Source organism: Meles meles, chromosome 11 (assembly GCF_922984935.1).
Source record: "Meles meles chromosome 11, mMelMel3.1 paternal haplotype, whole genome shotgun sequence".
Classification (NCBI taxonomy): domain Eukaryota; kingdom Metazoa; phylum Chordata; class Mammalia; order Carnivora; family Mustelidae; genus Meles; species Meles meles.
The window spans coordinates 77,259,543-77,283,397 of NC_060076.1; positions in this window are offsets into that span (position 1 = coordinate 77,259,543).

Sequence of the window (23,855 nt, forward strand, 5' to 3'; positions counted from 1 at the left end):
CCCCATTGGATATATGAATGGCTGAAGCAGCTGGACTACAGCTACTGTAGACTTTGTCAGAGTTGAGTGTGAATCCATATTCAAATGACTGATCTAATTATATTCTGAGCTCCTTAGGCTAGTGACTATTTTAATTATTTTTAATCATGACTAATTAAAAACAAATTATCTGGTGTGGTCAATATCATTATTAAAAAGACATTATGTGTTGAACCAGAAATTCTTCCACATAGACCATATAAATTTAATGCTTCAGGGGCACATGTGTGGCTCAGTCAGTTAAGTGTCAGGCTCTTGCTTTTGGCTCAGGTCAGGATGTCTCAGGGTCATGACATTGGGCCCCACACTGGGCATAAGGCCTGCTTAAAATTCTCTCCCTCTGCTCCTTCTCCCTGCACTCTTTCTCTCTCAAATAAATCTTTAAACATTTAATACATCAAAGGTCTCCTCCTGGCTTCAATAACCAAAAAATAATATGAGAAATATATTACAGAATTATCTCTGCACATCAATAGTGAAAAGGAATTTGGTTTGATCAAATGGAGAACAAGCTATATGAATTCAGGGAATTTTTCTAGTGTCTCATTTGTTCCAACAGTGGCTAGATGATGTCATAGAAAAGAAGTGCTCCACAGGCTACAAATATTCAAGTCCTACAATTCAGCACAATCCTAGCAAAGCAGAGAACACAGATGACCTGAGGTCACTGTACAATTGTGGTTCAAAGAAAGGTCTTTTTGAGCCAAATGACTGGCCTGGATTAGAATCTTGCCTCTCCTACTTAACTATTATAGCAACCATGCACAACTCACGTAGCCTCTCTAAACCTCACCGCTAAAATGGGGATAATAATAGTATTACTAGACTAGTGACTGAATGAGGTAAGACAAGTAAGCATTACAATTATATTAACATTATTATTATTAATCAGTCATCAGCCATGTGCTGTGGAATTGGCCTTGAACTACCCCCTTTTAAAACAAAAGGGACAACCATTACCACCACTCTTGCTTTATCCTGTTTTTTAAGGTATTGTGCCTCATCATGAAAAGAATAATTTACCTTTACTTTCTTTTTCTCAATTCTCAGCGATTCCTTAAACAACTTAGTTTAGCTTCCTCAGATATCATTGCATCATTTAAACTTCTCTCAGGAAGGTGGTCAATAGCTGATTTGGTGGTCAGGGGACACTTTTTAGAACTTATTTTCCACATCCATATTTCTGAATAGACCACCTTTTCCCTCACCTCTAGATTGGTATATCTGAGAGTCTAATACATGTGTCACTATGAGGAAGGCACTGCGGAGAAATGGAATAGACATTCTGGAATGGAATGTGGGCTTCTGCATCTTAAGGTGAATTCAAGAATGGTAGACATCACTGAAAATCTTCTCCAGGCTACCTTAGTATCTCAAGTTCCTATAATTAGTCATTAATTTGGGTTCTGGCAAGGATATATGCCCTTTGAAAGAAATCCGTTTATGGTATTATCAATTATTATTAGCACTTCAAAGAGCTAAGTTATGACCCCCAAGAGAATGGGACATAGAAAAGATACATTTTGGATAAATAAGGATAAAAAATCTTGGAATGACTGGAGCATGTTTCTGGTAGTGGGATGTCAGTACAAAGTAAGGTCGCTTGAGAAGCACAATGAGAGAAGTACATTATTTCATATTTTTTACCCTGCCATCTAATAATAAAAGAAAAATAGAAACCACTGCTTATTGAAATCTTTGTCAGGCACATTAACGAATGTATTATATGCCCAACCTAATTTAATCCTTACAATAACTATGTAAAGTAAGTAAAATTAACCCCTCCAGAAGAAACTGAAGATTAAGTGATTAAGCAATTGGCTAAAGTCATGGAACAGATAAATAATGAAGCTTAGGTTTGATTCATTCATTTATTCATTCACTCAACAAGTACTTTGTAATATTATATGACAGGTACTTTTCTGGCTTTGGGGTATAACAGGAAGCAAAATGTATGCTGTCATGGGATGTATATTCTGGCGGGTGAGACAAAAAAGAGTTTTCGTAGCATTTGGAAAAGATTGATTGTTCATAACATCAGACCAGTTTTAAACCAGTTTAATTTGCAAGCCAACCTGTTATAGCATCTTGCGTTTGAAAATCAGCCAGTTATAAACAGACTCACTCTATTAAACACACCCAGACTACCAACTAAGCACCAGACTCCCCTGAGCGCCCATGCTTTTATAGATGATGTCAGCTTTTCTTTTTTCTTTTTTTTAAGATTTAATTATTTATTTGAAAGAGAGAGAGAAGCAGCAGGGGGAGGGGCAGTGGATGAAGCTGACTTCCCGCTGAGCAGAGTTGTTGTTGTTGCTCAGTCCCAGGATCCTGAGATCGTGATCCAGGCTGAAGGCAGACGCTTAACTGAGCCGCCCAGGCACCCTGATGTCAGCTTTTTTAAGATCTGATAATCTGCCAATCCCTGAACTCCACACTTCTCAAAAATCAGATCTAAAATCAGCATATGATTTGCTGAGAGAGATTGGGCCTGGCAGTTTAGCTATCTTGTTTTCAAGAAAAGAATAATTGCATTGCTGAATATGAAGACAAATATATAGAAGTTGAACTTAAAATACTGGTTTAGAGCTGCAGTCAAGCTATAATGAAATATTTTTTTTCTAAACATCAAGAATACAGACAAGTAAGTGTTTATTGCAGAATTCAGCATTTTTTAGAAACTTCTAAATACCATATTTTGAATAACAGATTTGTTTCAACTAGTTAATTCACTGTTAGCCATTGAATCAAGGAGAAAATGGAGAAAAGAAGCAAGAAGAGGGGGCGCCTGGGTGGCTCAGTGGGTTAAAGCCTCTGCCTTTGGCTCAGGTCATGATCCCAGGGTCCTGGGATCGAGCCCCGCATCAGGCTTTCTGCTCAGCGGGGAGCCTGCCTCCCTTCCTCTCTCTCTGCCTGCCTCTCTGCCTACTTGTGATCTCTGTCTGTCAAATAAATAAATAACAAATCTTTAAAAAAAAAAAAAGCAGGAAGGGAAAGGCCAGGAGAGGATTTAAGTAACCAAATTGCACATAACTAAAGTAACAAATAAATATAAAAGATATTACATAATAAATATAAAATACATTGCATGTTAGAAAGCTTTTCCTTAAGCAATGATTAGTCAAAAATGTAAAATTATAAATAAATAAAATAGAGATAATAGATGAGTTTAAAATGGACTTAAGGAAATTTTCAAATGAGATTCTGGGGTAGATTGTACAGCTGGAGTAAAAGAAGCCTTGTCCTTTGTTTTCATAAATGGGCTCAGGCTGAAATAGTCAGAAAAAAGAAATTAGAAGTGGAAATTGCCAGTTTATAAGGCCTTTAATATGTGGTAAACATTTTCAAAAAATATAAAAAATAAGCAAGTGAGAAATAAAAACAATTTGAGGTAAAACCACTAGTCCCTGAAATTAAAAAAAAAAAGAACGAAAAGTCTTTTATTGTCTAATAATGAAGAGCTCATGAATAAGGACATCTATTAGATATTGTAAGGAAGGTAGACTTTGGAAGAGCCAGTGTCCCATATTATTCAAGAAACAAAAAGTCAACACTCCAAAGTATGTCCAGTGATGCTACTTTAAGGGAAACATTTGTGTCCAGAAATTCCCTGTCCTTCTGAATTCACAAGGAGTATGATGTAGAAATATAGATGACCAACACTTTAGTTTCTTACTGATTTAGTCTGCTCTAGTTATTACTCTCACTACCATAGGCTATCAGTCTCCTTAGAGTATTGAAACCACTTGAGTAGTGGGGACTTCTAACAATCCTAAGCCTTTTCCCCTGACTGAACATTTAAGTATTGCTTTGGGACCGTTATCAGAAGAACACTCTTTTCTTCTTTGTGACCCTCGTTATGTACATGTAATACAGATTTACTTTGCAAATAGAACTGCCAGATAGATTTTTTGGTAAAAGTTCCAGACAATCCTCCCCACACAATTAAATTATAGCTGATCTGAATTTACAGGAAATACACATATTATTTGTGATTCAAGATAGAGCTGCAGAATTAACTATAGTTCTAGAATATCTATGGAAAAATGACTCTGTGGACATAGCAAAGTAATTGGACCATAACTCATATGATTTCAGATTGATTCTTCTGACCCTTTACCTAAAAATTTTCAATATCCTCTTAAAACTTAAGTCAAGGAAGGATGTAGACCATTTGTGAGTAGCTTAATAGAGAAAGGACTAATTATTACTTGTATCAGTTCTTGTCACCCTTAAAATTGGAAAACTGGAATGAATAGAATATTAAATCTGAAGTTATCTAAATTCTCAGATACTGTTGAACTCCTATGGCCTAAATCCTTAACTCTTAGCACCGTGCTCTTCCCCTCAAGAGCTTACAGATTGTCTTTCTATGAACTACTCCCTGGCAGGGTTATGAGACTAGGAATAGTTCCATTCTAGATTTTTTTAAAATTGTGGTCAAATGTACATAAAATGATGTTTACATTTAGCCATTTTAAAGTGTATAATTCACTAAGGTACTAAGGATTATAAGGGAATACACTGAACAATTTTATGTTAACAAATTAGGGAACCTGAATGAAATGGACAGAATCATATGAAGACATAAACTGAAATTGACTCAGGAAGAAATAGAAAATGTGAATAAACCTATGGCAAGAGATTGAGACTCAGGGAAAGAGCATTGCGATTAGAACAGCAAAGCCCTAAGTGGGGAGAATACTTGGTGTGTTCAGAGAATGCCAGAGAGGCTGCCATGGCTACACAGAGTGAATGAATGGAATCATGTTGGGGGGCACACTCAGAAAGGTAAGGAGGTGCAGTATAGGGTAGGTTAAATTTCTATAATATCTTTAACTTCATATCATAGTGGATTAATAAAACAACAGTTTATTTTATGCTGTTGCCATTTTGGGTTTTCAGTGACTCTGTTTTACATGGTTTCTTAAGGACCTAAGCAGATAGACCATTGACATCTTGTAGTGGAACTATTTGGAACACATGGACTCCTTGATGGTTGCAGAAGAGAAGTAGATAGATATTATACCATAGCTCTTCTATAACTTGGCTCCACCTAATTTCAAGGAGTCTGAGGAATATGGTGGAACAGCAGACTTTTTGATGAGCCTTATTTTATTTTATTTTATTTTTTTGCCATTGGGAGCAGGATCTTTGAAGGCCATTGTAATGAGTGATTGAGATTGGCACCCCTTGGATTATTTTAACTTAATGTGTTAATCAGATCATACTGGCTGCTCTGTTATATGGAGAATGACAGAAGGAACTTAAGAGTGGGAGCAGAGAGAGATAAGTTCCAAGCCAATTGCAGTAACCTAGGCATGAGATGATGATACTAGGGACCAGCATGGTCATGGTGGAGGTAATCAAAATTGGTCAGATTCTGTGTGTATTTGGATGTGGTCCTAGTATATTTTGTTAATTAGCAGAATGTCGTATGGGAAACTCATATTGGCATCATTAAGCTATTATTAGGATCACTGATCTTTAGAATTTGAATGTAGGTCCTTTCAGTTCAAAAGCCCAGACTCTTAACCACCTTTGTAACTGTGCAAAAACTAAGGAAAGAAAATTCTTCTAAATCTTACACTTAATAAAAATGTCATTGACATTATTCTGTAATCACCCTGAATACATAATTACTTCACCTAAAATAATAATATCATAGTGTCAGCCAACCAACACTTAGCCCTATTTTATTTATTTATTTATTTTATTTTTATTTATTATTTATTTATTTTGTGCTAAGTTTTGGTTTAGCAGTGATACCTCATATATGACAGTCTGTATATTTTATTTTTTAATCTTAAGGTTAAGAAATTGAGCCAGGCATGTTTATCCTATTTCTTCTGCAGGCAAAAGGTAATTTCTGAGGCATGAAATACAAATGATTGGCCAATCACTTATAGAAGAGGAACCTCCCCTATCAGATTTTATAATCACATCTTTTTTTTTTTTTAAAGATCTCTGTTTAAGAAACATTTTCCTGTTTATATCAATGATTCAAGGCTCCTTAGATATGGAATGAAGTCTTGAATGGTTTGGCTAGAATTATTTAAATAATCATTTGCTTTTAAATCAATAGCACATACTTTTAACAAGGGGAATAAAAGCAGAGAAAGGTCCATGAAGACAAGCAAATACTGGACATTGTTTTACCTGTTACAGAAAATGTATGCATTTGAAAGCAATTTCAAGAGATGGCTGTCAGTGGCTGTCAAACATTTTATGGACATGGAACTTAAATTTTCATAGCATTTCATTTCATAGAATTATTATGTCAGGGCCAACCAAAAATAGGGCTATAATTCCTCTGGTTTGTATCATTTGAAATCTTTTTTAAGACATATGCTCATAAGATGATTAAAATTTTGAATCATGACACAAAATTGATGATTCATAAATTACACATGTATCTGTATTGTTACAAAATTATATTGTACTCTCTATGTACATTATATATTCTCAGGGTCCATAACCTACATTTCATTTTCAAAAGAAGCCAAAGTTTCAAAAAGAAGCCATGCATACCCTATCTTCACAGAGAGTTCATATGCATCCATTTATGTCTGCAATAAAGAAGGTGATAACAAATGGAAAAAAAAAACAACCAGATAAAGAAAGCTACAGCTTTCTTATTTCCTTCAGGCCCCATGCAGTTACCCAGGTAAAGGGCTTTGTATAGTAGCAAGAATTGAATTCAATAGGTCTGTGTACTGTGAAATTTAGGATTGGAAATGAATTTAGGAAGACATCTGCTTTCAAGAGAATCTCATCCCTTCACTGTCCTAAACTTATGGCTTTTTCTAGCTGGCATGTTCACCCTGTTTTTTTCCCCTGAGGACATTATTACTCTTCCTTTATGCCTGAAAAAAGAGAATCAGTTACCGATTCCTGATGCAAGCATTCCTGACTGTTTTGAGAATCAGCTGAAATCTGTGGTCACTTTCCCTAACAAAAGAATATGTAATTAAAGATATAATTGTTTATAAATGATATTATGGTTCACATCTGTGGGTCTCAAATTTCAGCCTCAGGTAGATCACATTTATTCTTGGTCTTTCAGATACTGTGTCAGTATTTGTATTATTTAGAAGGGACAAGTGGATCTAAATGGAATGATTTCAAGCAAAAGTACAAAAAACTTGAGTTTCATGATATATGTGTATGTAAGTAATTTCATTATACACAAATTTCACTGTATAGAAACTCCTATTATATTTATAATTTCAGTGCACTGGCGGTTTCAGTGAACTCATTGAATTGTAGCTAGAGGGCCCTTGAGCAGGTGAGGTGAAAGTATGCATTATAGCGGACATGGTGCAGTTTTTTGACATGGATGTTTTGAAGGTGGTGATGAGAAGGTTTAGGGTTTGTTCATGAGATGGGTAGCTGAAGAGGAGTAGAGGATAATATTGTTTTAGGTTAGAAAATCAAGAAACTGAGGTCAGGGTACCACTTTGTTCATCCATATGGATGTTGAAGTGACTAAGAAGTGCTAACAGGTGTAGTGGTTAAGAGCCCGGGGAATGACAAGATGTTGGTTGATTGCAACTTAAAGATGAGGTAGTAGGTGAGAACCAGATGGTATAGGCTTTAAAGATCTGTTTTTTTTTTTTTTTTTTAATTTTCGTTTATTTGTTTCTGATGGAGGTAAAAAGAGAAATAGTTTGGAAGTGGCCATGGGGAGGAAGAACAACAACTACTAAATTTCTTGTGGCCAAGGTATGAGCTATGAAAGCAAAGTATTTCTACTCAAGAGCAATGGTTTTAGGGAACAGCCAGGTTTCAGTTAAAAAAAACAAAAACAAAAATAACTCACATTTATTGAGTAGTTAAGACGTGTCAAGCTTTGTTCTCAATGTTTTATAAGAAGATTGAAGGCGTGCTCAGTAGGGTTTAAAATGGAAGGGATTTGTAGATCTAACATTAGGACTCAGTGAAAGGGTTTGAGAGGGAGGGAAGTATGATTGGATTATATTGGGTAGTATATGCCTATGGGATAAAAGCCCTTATAACTTGTACTTGCTACCCAAAGGGGGGTTCGTGGAACTGCAGAGTCAGCATCACCTAGGAGAGTATTAGAAGTGTAGAATTTTATGTCTCTTCTTGACTGGCTGAACCAGAGCTGCATTCATAAAATGTATCCCCCAGGGATGGATATGGACATTAAAGTTTGGAAGGCACTGCTTTAGAGGACTATTCGGTCTTTCAATTAAGGTGAATAACCTAGTAAGAATTGGGAATTTAGGGGTGCCTGGGTGGCTCAGTGGGTTAATAAGCCTCTGCCTTCAGCTCAGGTCATGGTCTCAGGGTCCTGGATCAAGCCCCCGCATCAGGCTCTCTGCTCAGCAGGGAGCCTGCTTTCCCCTCTCTCTCTGCCTGCCTCTCTGCCTGCTTGTTATCTCTCTCTGTGTCAAATAAATAAATAAAATCTTTAAAAAAAAGAATTAGGAATTTAGAGGATGAGATTTTAGGGAGAATATTAAAATACACATCTACTTTTAAGAAACTTGTAAGTTAATTTTTGTGCACATGATGTCAATGTGCTGGGTGCAGACAAAGGCATAACTGAAGCATATTACAGTGAGTTGACTTGAACACAGGCTGCCATTAGAAGGAAACCACTGATTCCCAGGTAGTTGGCATCTATACACCAGATACAAGAACACTGCTCACTTGCTTTATGGTTTGAGTGAGTGAGTGTGCTGGGTAAGAGTAGAAATTTCCAAGATAAAAGAAAACTGCCTATATGAAACTGTGATAATAATTAAAGGCTTGAAAATATTATGGTAAACATCATCCTATTTCTCTTCTCTACTTATCTCATCATTTAGACTTATTTCAGGAAGATACTCTCTGAGCCCAGGAAACAGAATAAGGATTTCCCTTAGATTAACTTGCTTTTAGGATATCTAACATGTATTTAGCCATTATGTATACTTGATGGATATTTGCTTATAAGAACGGAAAAAACAGTTGTGGAAAGCTTTTCTATATGTGCCAAAAGCATACCTCAGAATCTTTATATATAATCTGATAATGTAGCTAATAAAAATGAAATAATTCTGATTTCTTTGCAAGGAATTACATCCTGATGAGATATTATGTGAGGTTCTTAAGACGAAGATAACAGACAAACCCACTACTGTACTAGGAAGTACTTTTAGACCTTAAGAAAATCCAAATTGACTTTTAATTACTTGGGCAATTACTGAAAATCATATAATCTTTGATTATTTTGGATTATGAAAGATACTCTCAGGTTTTTTAGGAGCAAGATTATTTAACATTTGGGAGGTGACACATTTAATCAGAAGCTAATCCATTTTATATAAAATTGAGTAAGAACATAGAAAAATGGAAATCTCTTGGTTACTTACAGCTACTAGAATTTAAATTATTTGAAAATAAATACATGTAACTCAATGACACAAGTGTACTTCTCCTCTTCAAGAAAGAAACATTTGTCAAATTAAAAATCCTTGTGATTATGAGACAATGAGATAGCGAGTTTGAGCCAAGAAAAGGAATAGCAAAATTATTTATTTATTTAACAGTTTGATAGATTGCATCAGTGGCCCCAGTCAATAGCCTCCCTCTCTCTATGCTGTTTGTCCTATATTTTTGTGGTCCCTCCTACTCTGACTCTGGGCTTAGCTAAATGCCTTGCTTTGGTCAGTGGGATGCTATGTCACACAACACATAGAAATGTGCGTGATTGGGCTTGCTTTCTCTCGATCTCTGCCTTCACCATGAGAAAATGCCTGGGATAGCCTGATGGATGATGACATGGAATAGAGTTGAGTCATCCCAGTTGTCCCAGCTGAGGCCTAGATATGTGACAGAGCCCAGCCAAGGTTAGCAATGCTGCCTTGTCCACCCAAAACTGGCTACTGATGTGTCCTGCCATGCACAGCTCAGATGAGCAGAATACCTAACCAACTAAAAGAATCATGAGCATAAATAAATACTTATTTTTATAGGCTCCTGACATTTTGTGGTTGTTTGTTATGCAGTATTGTCATGGCAATAGACTGCTGATACAAAGAAAGGATTAGCATCCTACAGTTTACTTGCAATATATTATACTCTTGGTTTAGTTTGTGTTCAAAATTATACACACAAACACACACACAAATGCAAACACATGGATTCAGGCTGAGTAAAATTCCACTAGAATATTTTTAAATGTGTGAAAATAAAGAATAGTAGAAAACATGACAGAAGTAGGAAAGTGGTTTCAATGCATGCATAAAAGAGATGCCTATTTTCAGTGATACTTTGGGCTTCAAAATTTGCTTACAATTGTGTTGATATGCACCTCTCCCAATAGCATTATTTCTGTCATGCATGACATATATGTGTGCTAAAGGAGTCCAGCTTATAATGAGTCCAGTGTGTTCAAGCCATAGTTAGAATCATTTGTATCATTTGGTAATTATTGGTATTGATGTTATAAAATTTTACCTTAATGCTGATAACTATGAAAGCAATGATAGTTAATACATATAGCATATTTATTTATTTATTTGTCAGAGAGAGAACACAAGTAGGCAGAGTGGCAAGCAGAGGCAGAGAGAGAAGCAGGCTCCCCACTGAGGAAGGAGCCCGATGTGGGACTTGATCCCAGGATTCTGGGACCATGACCTGAGCTGAAGGCAGTGGCTTAACCAACTGAGCCACCCAGGCGTCCCCATATAGCATTTATTATATGCCAGGTACTAGTCTAAGTTTTTTACATACATTAAATCATGTCATCCTCATAGGAATCCATATAGTAGCAACAGTGACTTTTACCATTGATACATGAGGAAACTGAGGCACAGAATGGCTGAGTTACTTGCTGAGGTTCACATAGGATAATAATTGGTAAAGCTGGGATTTGAAACCAAGTAATATGGCTGTCAATCCCATGCTTGAACATACTGCCTTTCAAATTTGTATTAGTCAAGGATATCTTTCCATTTACTATACCATTTACTAAGGAATACCCAAGTGGGGAGAGAGCTCAAGTGGAGGAAGAGTAGTATCCATTATGTTTGCTCAATATAAGACCATTATTTTTTTCCTTCTAAGTAATTTAACATAGAAAATTAGACAATTTTATATGCCTTTGGTAAGAGGTCACTGATTAGGTTTCTTCAGGTAATAATTCCATTTTTCTCATTGCTGTCGTTAGATGTGGCAATTTATATGGTTCATTTGTAATGTGTGATACAGCAGATTGGGTAGGAATAATAGGCAGGAATACAAGAGGAATAATGAAAAGGTGTAAAGCAGGTAGGCATAAAAGTCTGTGGTAAGACTATGTTAGGGACCTCATTCTTTAAACCAGTAGTTCTTGATTTTTAGTACACATGACTCATCCTGCAGAAATCTGGATTTTACCTTCAGAGAGAGTCTAGTTTAACATGTCGAGATGGGTGAAGAAATCTGCATTACCAAAGCACATCAGGCAATTCTTAAGCACATAGTTTCTGGAGCAGCACTGTCCAATAAAACTCTCTGTGGTGATGGAAATGAAATGTCTATATCTGTGCCATCTATGTTTAACACATTTTCAATTGAGGAATCAAAGTTTTAATTTTACTAAGTTTAATTTTAACTTTAAGTAATTTAAATTTCAATTGTAATAACCACATGTGGCTAGTAGCTTTTGTATTGGACAGATTTAGAGTAGGGGTCAGCAAATAATGCCCATTTATTTACATATTGTTTATGGTTGCTTTCACTGTACAAGAGTCAAATCGAGTAGTTGTAACAGATACCATATGGCTTGCAAGGCGGAAAAGATTTACTGTCTGGTCCTTTACATAAAGGGTTTTCCATCTCTTGGTCTGGAGAGAAAGGAAACAATGTGCTGTAACCTGGGCTTTCCTTTGAAGGTAATAGGGAGCCAAAGAGATGTTTTTATAGGAGATTGTGAATGGGTTGAATAATTATATCTATTTTGCAAGGTGTTATCATGGACAGGTTTTGGTATATTTTACTAGAATCACAATAATCAAGACTCCAAAATAACTGATATTTCAACATTGCCTTTTTTCATATCTTGATATCCTTGGGCATATTTCTCAGATGTTTTAAAAATAAGATTTTACTTTTAAATAATCTCTACACCCAACATGGCGCTCAAACCCACAAATCTGAGATCAATAGTCGCACACTCCAGCAACTGAGTTAGCCAGGTGCCCCCATATGTATAAGATTTTGAAAATCATCTTAAGGGCTTTGCTAATTCATCGTCTCCATCATTTGTGGATCTGTTTGTATTGCTTTACTTTTCTTCTGGAGAGAGGTGGTATTTTCCTGCTTTTTTGTAAGCTTAGTAATTTTTCATTTGGAGTTGACATTGTGAGTTTCACTTTTTTGATGCTTGATTTTGTTAGATTCCTTTAAAGAGTGTTGGGCTTTGTTTTGGCATTTAACTTGGGGTTCATTCTCTCCTTTCAAGGCTTACTGTTAAGCTTTAAAATGTCAGTTCTGGTAATCTTTGTTCAAGGGCCATTTTAGTACCACTAGTAAGGTAAGATACTTCTGAAGACTCTACCTTAGACCCTACATATTATGAAGTCTCTCCACTCTGGCTGGTGAGATCCCAACTATTCTCCATTTTGTTTTGGTTCCGGGAATTGTTTGACCTATTAATTTCCAGTGTTTTTTCCTGAGGTCTCATCAAGTTTTCATCAACACATGCATTGATCAGTACTCAGGCAGAGACTAGAAAGGAACTCTCTTCAGGTCTTTAGAGCTGTTTAAGCATTTTCTTCCCCAATAGCATTGTGTCCTACAAATTCTAGCTTCTTCAATTTTTTTGAATTCTGATCTCTATTTCCCTAACTCAGGAAGACCTACCTTCTGGGCTCTGTGTTCACCCATCTCTGCACTACAGACTGAGAAATGCCTCTAGACAGAAAGCTGGGGCAATCATGATATTTGTTTAATTTGTTTCCCTTCACTCAGGAATCAATTTCCTTTACTGATGATGTGTCGTTAATGTCTGAAACAGTTATTTCAAATGTTTTGTGTGTGTTTCTAAATGTTTATAGTGGTACAGCAGTTCCCGTAAGTTAATTCTTCATGGGCAGAAATTAAAGTAAAATAATTAATATTTAAATGGCTTAAAATATCTTTAATAACAAAGTAAAATTAGTTCAAAAGAGAAACATGTATTTTAAGTGTTTAAATATTTAGTTAAAACATTAATATAAAATTAAATAATTAAAATTAATATAAAATTTAAAAAAAATTATAAACCTTTTAACCAAGTCAGTAAGAAATTTTACATGTACAATTTGTTCCTCATTTTCCTTTTCATATTTATTCATGATCTGGAGGAGGAATACATTCTCTATTAATTCAAACTGTTCCTCAGCTTGAATGATTTTTCAAGGGAAAAAAATTCTTTCTGTGGTTGTAGAAGGAACTATTCTTGTAAAACTAGCTGGTTCTTTGGCTGTTTTATAACAGTTCTTGAGTCTTTGGTGAATGTAGATGTCTTAGTAATTTCGTTTTATCAGCGAATCTCTTTAAAATCTCATCAGCAAATATTTTCCTGAGTGACTCACCTTTAACCTTTACATCAATTCTAGTTACCATAATGGATGAATTATTATTGGAGTTTTATGTCTTGATTAGTCTGCCTTTGTAGTTCAAATCTGACCCTAGAAGCAAGTGTGAGAACTTAGGTAAGGCAGTGAAGTGTAGCATGCACTTCTCTTGCCAGTTTGTTAAAAATTTCCAGAATATCTTCTCATATACCTTTTCATATCATTAACAGTTAGAAACATAATTCCATAGTAATACTGTGACCTTTAAAGTGTCTTAAAAACCCTTTTAATGTAACATTCGATGTTTTAAACATAATTAACATGTTCTTTAGATGAAAAAAAAAATGTTTAGTTATTATGTTTCAGCCACCCTGATTTATTTTCTCCTTGGCATCTTGAAGGAGAAAAAAAAATGATGAGATACACAATAAAAACAAATTTTTATTTTGTTGATTGATGGAGGCTTGTCAGTTTAAGGCCTATCTCTTAGCCAACTAGAAGGATGGAACCTTCTATAAAAGGGATACTGCAGCTGAAATGGATCAATGAATTGGAGACTAATGGTTCAATCAAGTCTGAGATTGGACACCAGTGTGAGGTTATAAATCTTATAGCAGCTATATTATTGCCACAGGGTTGGAACATTGAAAGAAGGGGGGAAATGAGATACAATACAGGTAGAGAACAGATCATGGAATGGTGTTGAAGAGCTTAAGAACCAAGAGGAATGACAGAAACTCACTTCAATCTAATTTAATTCACTTAAATGCTCAGCTGACCTGAAATGACTATTGAGACATTATATTTCATTTGAAACAGTGTATTTCACAGGGTAGACATCTGATAGAATACTCTGTTGGATGTCACTTGTGAAACTAATGTTTGTAATATGACAGCAGTATATATGACCACTTTTACAGTTTTTGCCTTTTTGAGTAGGCTCCATGCTGGGCGTGGAACCCAAGCTTGAACTCATGACCCTGAGATCAAGGCCTGAGCTAAAATCAAGAGTTGGGTGCCAACTGACTGAGCCACCCAGAAACCCCCCACTTTTAGAGTCTTATATTTGTCACCTATCTCTATTTGTATGTCTATCTAGTGGAAAAGAAGGTGTCAGAAGGAAATTTTTATTCACTGGAGATTTCCTTCTTCTCATAGTGCTTTGTATTCATCAGAAGTGCTGTTCCCACATTATTTAAGCATATCTTTTAAAGGAGAAATTTACTTTCGTAACTCAAAGCATGCACATATATGAATATATGTGATTGAAGGTATGAAATTGCTCATATTCAACCAGTTTTGACCTACAGAAACAGCAATTTCATATGATTCAACTTGGTATTAAGCACACATATGAAAATGCTTAAAAACAAAAATATTTGGCACTTGCCAAAATGGTAAATTCATTTGAGTCCAAGTTGGTGCTATTTCTAGAGAAAGAATCAATAGCTTAGCTACTGTATTTTGTTTATGCTTTGAACTAAACTGAAGGGCTAAACAACCTCAAACAAATCATCCCTCCCCCAAATATCAAAGTTTCACAAATGGCTTCCAAACCAGCTTGGAGTTTCTGTGTGGATCATCCCAAATTGATTTCTAAAGAACTCTTTCTGTTCTCTTTCTTTTTCCAGCTAAGAGTCATATTTAAAAAGGAGTCAAAAATTCCCATTACTCCCAGCCATTTTTCTGTTTCATTGTTTTTTGGACAAATAGACCTGTGAAGAAAAATAAATAACTTAAAATTTTCAGTTGTAATTGTTGATTTTTGAATTTCTTGTAATTTTTTCTTTATTCTGTCAATGTTAACCTTGTGTATTTAAAAATTATGCTTTTTTTCAAGAAAAAAAGATTTTATTTATTTATTAGAGAGAGAGTGAGAGCACAAGTGGGGGGCAGCTGCAGAGGGAAAGGGAGGAGCAGGCTTCTTGCTGAACAGGGAGCTCCACACAGGGCTCAATCCTAAAACCTTGGGATCATGACCCAGGTAGAAGGCAGATGCTTAACCACCTGAGCCACTCAGGCACCCCTGAAATTGTGTTATTAAGTGCACATGTTTAGTATTTCTATACTTTACTTTTGAATTAACCCTAAATCATTATTATTTTTTCATTTGTGATAATACTGCTTACCTTAAAGTTTACTTAGTCCAATGGTAATATAGACATAGCAGCTTTCTTATTGAAGTATTTACAAAGCACATCCTTTTACTTTTATTTTCACCTATCTTGGTCCTTTTTTATAAAGTAAATAGAGTACAGTTAAGTTTGTTTTTTTTTTTTGTTTTTGTTTTTTTTTTTTTAAAGATTTTATTTATCTATTTGACAGACAGAGATCACAGGTAGGCAGAGAGGCAGCCAGAGAGAGAGGAGGGGAAGCAGGCTCACTGCTGAGCAGAGAGCCTGATGTGGGGCTCGATCCCAGGACCCTGGGACCATGACCTGGGCTGAAGGCAGAGGCTTTAACCCACTGAGCCACCCAGGTGCCCCTTAAGTTTGTTTTTTAAAATCTAGTTGAATAATCACTGTCTGTTAATTGGAGTATTTGGTCTTTTTATATTTAAGGTAGTAATGTGGTTTACCTTACATCTGCTATCTTGTTCCTTGTTTTTTATTTGACGCATCAGTCCTTTTTTTCCTTTTATCTTGCTTTCTGATCTTCAGAGAGTTTATTTTATTTTTTTTAAAGATTTTATTTATTTATCTGACAGACAGAGATCACAAGTAGGCAGAGAGGTAGGCAGAGAGAGGGGGGGGAAGCAGGATCTCTGCTGAGCAGAGCCAGATGCGGTGCTCAATCCCAGGACCCTGAGATCATGACCTGAGCTGAAAGCAGCACCTTAACCCACTGAGCCACCTAGGCGCCCCTGATCTTCCGAGAGTTTAAAGAGGGTGTTGTATGATCATATTTACTTGCCAAAAAGATCACATAGCAGTTTTGGAAGGAACTGATATTTGGATAAAGGGACAAGTCAGCAGACTATAGGTAGTGAAATGATGGTGGCCCAAGCGAAGGTACTAATTGTAGGTATGAGAGGATGGACCATGTTTGAAAGATATTTAGGAGATTCTATAAGACTTTGGTGTTAACTGGAGATGGGGATTGAAAGAGAAGTCTAGAATAATTTGTTTTCTTCTTTCCTTCCCTTCCTTTGTTCATGCCTAGTGGTCTCAACATGTTGGTCTCAGTAAGTTGGGGGCTTTTCTGTTTTTTATGTTTTTCAGTTGGATCTTACCCAGTTGTGTGGAAACTCCACCTAGTAGTTGATATATACCCTACTCCCATAACCAAATTGTAGAATCCTGGCAGTGACACCTTTTTCCTTATGGATCCACCATTGTTTTAGGACCATTTCTTTCTTTTTCTTTTTTTTTTTTTTTTTAGGACTGTTTCTGAGCTATCTCACTGCTTTTCTCCATAAGCATGGATGGCAGTGCTGAGTAGATGGATTCCCCAAATGTCTTGGATAATCAAATTGACTTTCTTAAGGAGCTTTCTCCCCCAAGGTTTTATTTATCAAGGTATCAAAGTATTTCATCAGAGGTAATTAAATACAACAACTCCAAATTGCCTCAAGCGGGAGAAATTGGAATGCAGTATACAGGCTTGTGTGTTCCCAGTATAAGGATTCCAAGAGAAGAAAAGAAAACCTAATCTGTCAGCATTAGCGACACAATTCTTGGTCCCAGAGACTCATATTAATCCAATGGCTACCTTTGGCCTAGACGTCTGATTTTGTAAGAAACCTGGGGGGGAGGGGTGGATTTTAAATATATTTGCTTTCATGAAAATGTTAGCAATTGGTTAAGTAAGGCTGGAGCCAAAAAAATTCATTTTCAATTTATTTGGAGATTTTCTTTTAAAGTTTCTCAGTTTCTTAGAGCTGTCTGCCTCAGTATTTATTTAGGCTAATAATATAATTTCTAATTTTTATGTAAAGGGATATCTCTGGAGTTTTGTCTTATGTAGATTATTTTGGGTCATGTAATAAATGTTGCTGCCAAGAGGCTACTGTTTTGGTTTACATTCATATGATTCCAAAGGAATTGATAAGTTTCTGAGAAAAATAAGTGGTGGAATGGGCCCATCCTCACACATGGGAGTGTCATAGATTTTGTCTTCAGAAGAACAGTTGTGTTGCTGTGATTCAGTGAAATAAATATCAGATGTCTTCCTCCCAAGCTTGAGTGAGTGTAGCTTGTTCACCTCTCTGTTTTGGTATAATACAGACAAAATATCTACTACTTCAGAGTGAGAAAAAAAATAGTGGCTCAAGTTATTGGAATAAATAGACCCCTTGGTTGCAAAGAACAGTAATTTGCTACCTAAATTTGCCCAATTAAAATAGGGGCTTATTTAGAAAGACAAAGGAGATTCTCTTACCTCAAAGAGCAAGGCCCATACCTGGTTGAGACACACTGGCCTAGAGCTGCATTCCTAGAGACCATGGAACCCAGTTGCTGCAGGTCATGAGATTTCATGCTGGTGTTTGGCTCTTAATATGACTTTGCATCCCCTCTCTATTTGTGTCCTTTTTGTTTCTCAGGCCTCGTGAAATCACATATGGGGTTGGAAGTAACCAGGAGAAAAAAGCTGTGACTGGGTGACTGGGGGAGGACTGAACACAGAACAGTTAAAGAGTTTGAGACTGGTTCTAATCGAGGCATATTGCTTTTGAATAAGAGAGTTTTTATAATAATGCTAACATATACCTGAATGAGCCACAATGATAAAAATTCTACCCATTTTTCTCTTAATTTAATCCTGAAATAATTATTGAAACTTGAAAGGTCTATACCTATTTAAAAGATGTAGAAACTGGAACTCAGAGAAAGAAGACCAATGACTGACCCAAAGTCACATAGCAATAAATGGTGGAACCAGGATTCAAATTCGTATCTGTCTGACTGTAGAGACTAAAATTCATATGGAAATATGGTGAATTTGTCCTAATTAAAACTTACTCTTTGGAGGGAATTTTGCCTATTTAACCAAAGAGAGAAATGAAGAGTAATACAAGAATACTCCACTTAAGTGAGATATATAAAATAATTAAGTTCATCAAAGTAGAAAGTGGAATGGTGGTTATTAGGGGTTAGGGGGAAGAGAAATGAGGAGTTGCTATTTAGTGGGTATAAAGTTGTAGTTATGCAATATGAATAAACTCTAGAGAGCTGCTTTATGACATTGTGCTTATAGTTAACAATACCATATTGTGCACTTAAAGTAGGTAGAGTTCAGGGTGCCTGGGTGGCTCAGTGGGTTAAAGCCTGTGCCTTTGACTCAGGTCATGATCCTGGAGTCCTGGGATCAAGCCCCACATTGGGCTCTCTGCTCAGCAGGAAGCCTGCTTCTCCCTCTCTCTGCCTGCCTCTCTGCCTACTTGTGATCTCTGTCTGTCAAATAAATAAATAAAATCTTTTTTTTTTTAAAGTAGGTTCATGTGAAGTGTTCTTAACAGAAAAGAAGAAAGAAGAAAGCAAGCAAAGGAGATGTTAAAAAAGTGTTATATAAGTCATAAATTGGAGATAAAAATTAAATGATTATGAAATAAATATTCAATTTAGATATGGGTACAGTCTAATTTTAAAAATACAGTGGTTTGAAGATGTTGGAAGTCAAATTGTCTTTCACATACTAGTCCTGTGGTAAGTGGGCCAGTTGGAAAAGTGGATCCATACAGTTACTAAATACTAGAGACAAAATAGTCGTTAAATAGGGAACTAGGTTTTTTTCCATATGTTTGTCCATTACCCATATGGTGTTGTCTATCTGTAGGGACAAAATGGTAACAGGCATGTCAATGCTGAGTTCCTTGAAAGGGGAAAAGAATGAAAATTGTTACTTCTTAACTCAAATTGCAATACTATTATTATTGTGTCAAGTAGTCAGCACTTGATTGCAATTTATCCATGTATTTGGTTCTTTCTGTGTTTTCTATGCTCTTCATTCTTTCTTTCATCTCAGACTTTCATTCTCTAAGGTCTTTAATTCTGTTTGAAAAATATCATTTAGAATGTTTTTACAGTGTCGTATTTGTTTCAGGTGTACAATGTAATGATTGAACAATTCTATACATTTCTCAGTACTCAAGATAAGTGTACTCAATGTACTCTTAATTTTTTAAAATATTTTATTTATTTGACAGAGATCACAAGTAGGCAGAGAGGCAGGCAGAGAGAGTGAGGAGGAAGCAGGCTCCCCACGGAGCAGAGAGCCTGATGTGGGGCTCGATCCCAGGTCCCTGGGATCATGACCTGAGCCAAAGGCAGAGGCTTTAACCCACTGACCGCCCAGGTGTCCCATTCTTAATTTTTTGAATGTTTTGTCTTTCTGATAAAGTCTCTATTTTAATCTTATTCTTACAAGACATTCAATTTCTCAGTCCTAATTATGTCTGGACTGGGTAAGATTTCTTGTGTTGTGTCAAATTAAGCCACAGTTTCCACTCCTGGTGCTATAAAATTCAGGTGAGAATTTTTTTTGTTGTTTTGCTTTTGTTGGTAGTAGTAGTCTTCAAATTCAGTAAGATGGGTTTGAATGTGGATTTATTTTTATTTATCTTGGTTGGATCTCACTGGATTTTCAAAATCTGTAGATTGATGTTGTGGAATATTATCAGCGTTCAACTATTGCCTCAGCCCTGCTTTTACTTCCCTCTCCATTTAGAAATGCCTACGTGCCAACTAGATATATTTTAGTAATTACAACTTTTATTGCTATCTCAAATATTTTTCATATTTTCTATTTCTTTGTTTCTGTATTGAATTCTGGATCATCTTTTTCAGAAATATTTTCCAGTTCTATAATTCTCTCTCCAGTTGCATCTTATCTTCTATTAAATTTGTGTTTTTAATTTCAGTTGTTAACAGTTTTCATTTTGAGAAATTCTTTTTTAAAATTTTAGTAATTTAAAACTGTTTCTTATTCATATTTTAATTACCTTTTTAATGTATTTACATATATTGAACATGTTTATGATAAACTATTAAGGGAAGTTTTTATACCATGTGGTTTGTACAGGTACTTTTCTTCTACTCCTTCGGAAGTGATTTCAGATTTCCCTGTGGGGTTTCAGTTTTAGAAGGGGCAGAAAGTTAATGTCTCCCATTAAATCCCTCACCTTGTATATGCCTTTAGATATATCTTCTATTCACAGTTTCCTGAAGGTCTTGAGAACCAAGGACAAAATCACCTATATTAGGCAAATGATGTCAGGGTAGAAGCTAGTCAGTGACAGGCTTATATCTGTGGATTCTTATTCACTTTATTTTTGACCCTGAGTATTTCTTCCTTTCCAGATTAATAGTAGATTAAGACATTTTACAAAAAAATTCTTACTGTATTTTTTAGCTGTTTTCACTAAGAAGATTGTTACTGGATAAATTGTGTATCTTAAAATTTATATGTCTCTTTAAGTTCATAAATTCTAACTCCTAGTACCTTAGAATGTGACTATATTTGGTGATGAAGTCCTATGGGTGGCCAATTCATAATCCAATCATAATCCAGTCCAATATGAATTTGGATAAATCCTAACCCCCAGTACCTTAGAATGTGACTATATTTGGATGATGAAGTCCTATGGGTGGCCAATTCATAATCCAATCACAATAATAATCCAATATGATTGACATCTTTATAAGAAGACATCGGGACACAGACACACAGAGGGAATACCATGTGAAAACACCATGATTAAAAGAAGATGACCATCTATAAGCCAAAAGAGGCCTTCAGAAGAAGCTAATTTTATTCACACCTTGATTTTAGACTTGTTTGTCTCCAGAGCTGTGAAAAGACTTAAACAAATTTCTGTTGGTCAAGCCACCCAAGTTGTTGTACTTTGTTATAGCAACAATAGAAAACTAAGACCAGGATCTTTCCATATATCCCAGGTGGTGGTCTTTTTGCCTTTCTTTAAAAATAGTGTCTAAAATAAAAGTTGACCATCATAGCACATCCCTGGAACCAAAAAAATCCAAAATATTCTATTTTTTGTTACATTTTAAAAGATCATTTAAGTTACATTATAGGGCCATCAATATTGTATTGTGTGTGTGTTTTTTTAAAGACTTTATTTATTTATTTGACAGAGAGAGAGGTCACAAATAGGCAGAGAGGCAGGCGGGGCAGGGGGAGGCAAGCAGGCTCCCTGCTGAGCAGAGAGCCCAATCTGGGCCTTGATCTCAGGACCCTGAGATCACGACCTGAGTCAAAGGCAGAGGCTTAACCCACTGAGCCACCCAGGTGCCATATCTAATTGCTTCTTTTTAAAGATTTGACTGTTCTCTCTCCATAGCCTGGTCAGATTGTGGATGGAATAGATAACTCTTTATAGGCAGTAATTTCAGAAATTCTCATCCCTATTCACTGATATTCAGAAAGCTTATGAAAGAACCAAACAGGTTTGACCATTATTTGTATGCATTTCTCTGTCATCTGCAAAAATTCAGATAAAGGAATAATAGGAATTGAGAGGAGTGTGATGATTCTAAACATACTTTCTTCCCAGGTTTTATCTAGTTCCCATTTGGGCTTAACTAGGAGACAAAGTAAATGTCTGCAAAATTTCATCTATGTAATTTGAAATCTTTTTTTTAAATTTAAATTTATTTTTTTCAGTGTTCCAAGATTCATTGTTTATGCACCAGACCCAGTGCAATTTGAAATCTTAAGCATGGGGCCAGTACCTACCCCCATAGCATCATGGAAGTTATATAATCTTTAGACAAGGGTCTCATTTTCTCTCTCTCTCTCTCACTTTTTCTTATACTATGTCAAGTTAGATGAAGACTTAACTTGTTTACTTTATCTGTATCTTGTAATGTACAGCTTCATATAAATTGTATTTCATTTTTAAGTTACACATTCTCTCTTCTGACCTTTGGTGTATATTTAAGATTTCCGAATCTCCGGGCAGTCTTGATCTTTCTTGATGCTGGGGAATTTTGCCTGGGGTATGTGTTTAAGCTGAAAGGCATCTGCTAGAAATAATTTTCTCACTTAATTACTGAAATGGCCCTTCAAATGTAATTTGATATTAAATTCCTATACTATATTGTATGTTTCACTTTTTAAGAACACCAACACAGTGGACAAATGTTTTCCATCAACTATGTTTGATGACTGATATTTTGGTTTGCCAGTATAATGAAATGAGATTAGTACTGCCAGATTTGCTTCTCCCCCCTCCCCCCTTCATTTTTGTTTAAAGAAATGGCTGGTTAAATTACTAGGATTGGAGAAATGCAGCTGCTTTCTTTATGTGCTGCATAATTTTGCTCTCTTGATTTCCTGGTTTACTTGGCAAGGTTTCTAAGTCAATGTTTAAATAGGAAAATGTCCTGACCAACTGAAAAACCCTTGTGGTTCCTAAATACATTTATGAAGCAACAGTTGATAATTTCCCAAATAAGACAGTATTATACTTGCTTGAAATGTGTAACTTATGCTTCTCTGGGGATCAGGGCATTTTTAAATTTTGAATTGTTTTCTTGGTTAGGGCTAATTCCTGGTGCTATCTTTTAGAATTTAAAGTCTAAGTAAAATCAGCTGTAGTTAGAGAAATGACAATTTTCAAGATAAGTAGTTTTTTAAGAAGGCTTTATATCAGTTAGTTAGGAACAAGCAGGATGTAGGGTAGAGGAAGTTTCTTACAGGAATTAAAGTTGATCATCTTTGACAGGCTAACATTTGTGAACTTTGTTCATTTCTGTCTCCTTTAGATCCACAATAATAAACTTTGAACCAACATACTGGCCAAGACATTTCCATTTTGACAGCCAAATCAATTGGTTGTGCTGATAGAGTTTCTTTTTAGATGGAAGTTAGCCAAAGTTTTCTTTTTAACTGTTGAAGCAGACAATCCTGACTAGCTTTAAAAAAGGAAGTTGTAACTATAAACTACTTGTTTTTCTCTACTGACGCAGGAGGGGCTGACTCTACCTTCAACTCTGCTCATAAATTTTGCCCCTTACCATGCTTGGCAATTGGATATTTGAGTTTTTCCCTCTCTTGGAACTTTCTGCTGTCACTGTCCTGATTAACTTATGTCAAGGGGGAAATATGATCAGGTAATCTTGGCTTTGGCTATGTGACTCATCTGCTGGTTGGACAGAATCAGAAACAAGTGAAAATGTCTATTACTTTACTAGGTTGCCTTAAGAGTGCTAGAAGGCTGTAAATAACCCTTGGCTTATACTTGAGTCCTCCTTCTTTTAGGTCAGACTCTTGGTTGATGTGCAAGCCTTGCTGTCAACATAG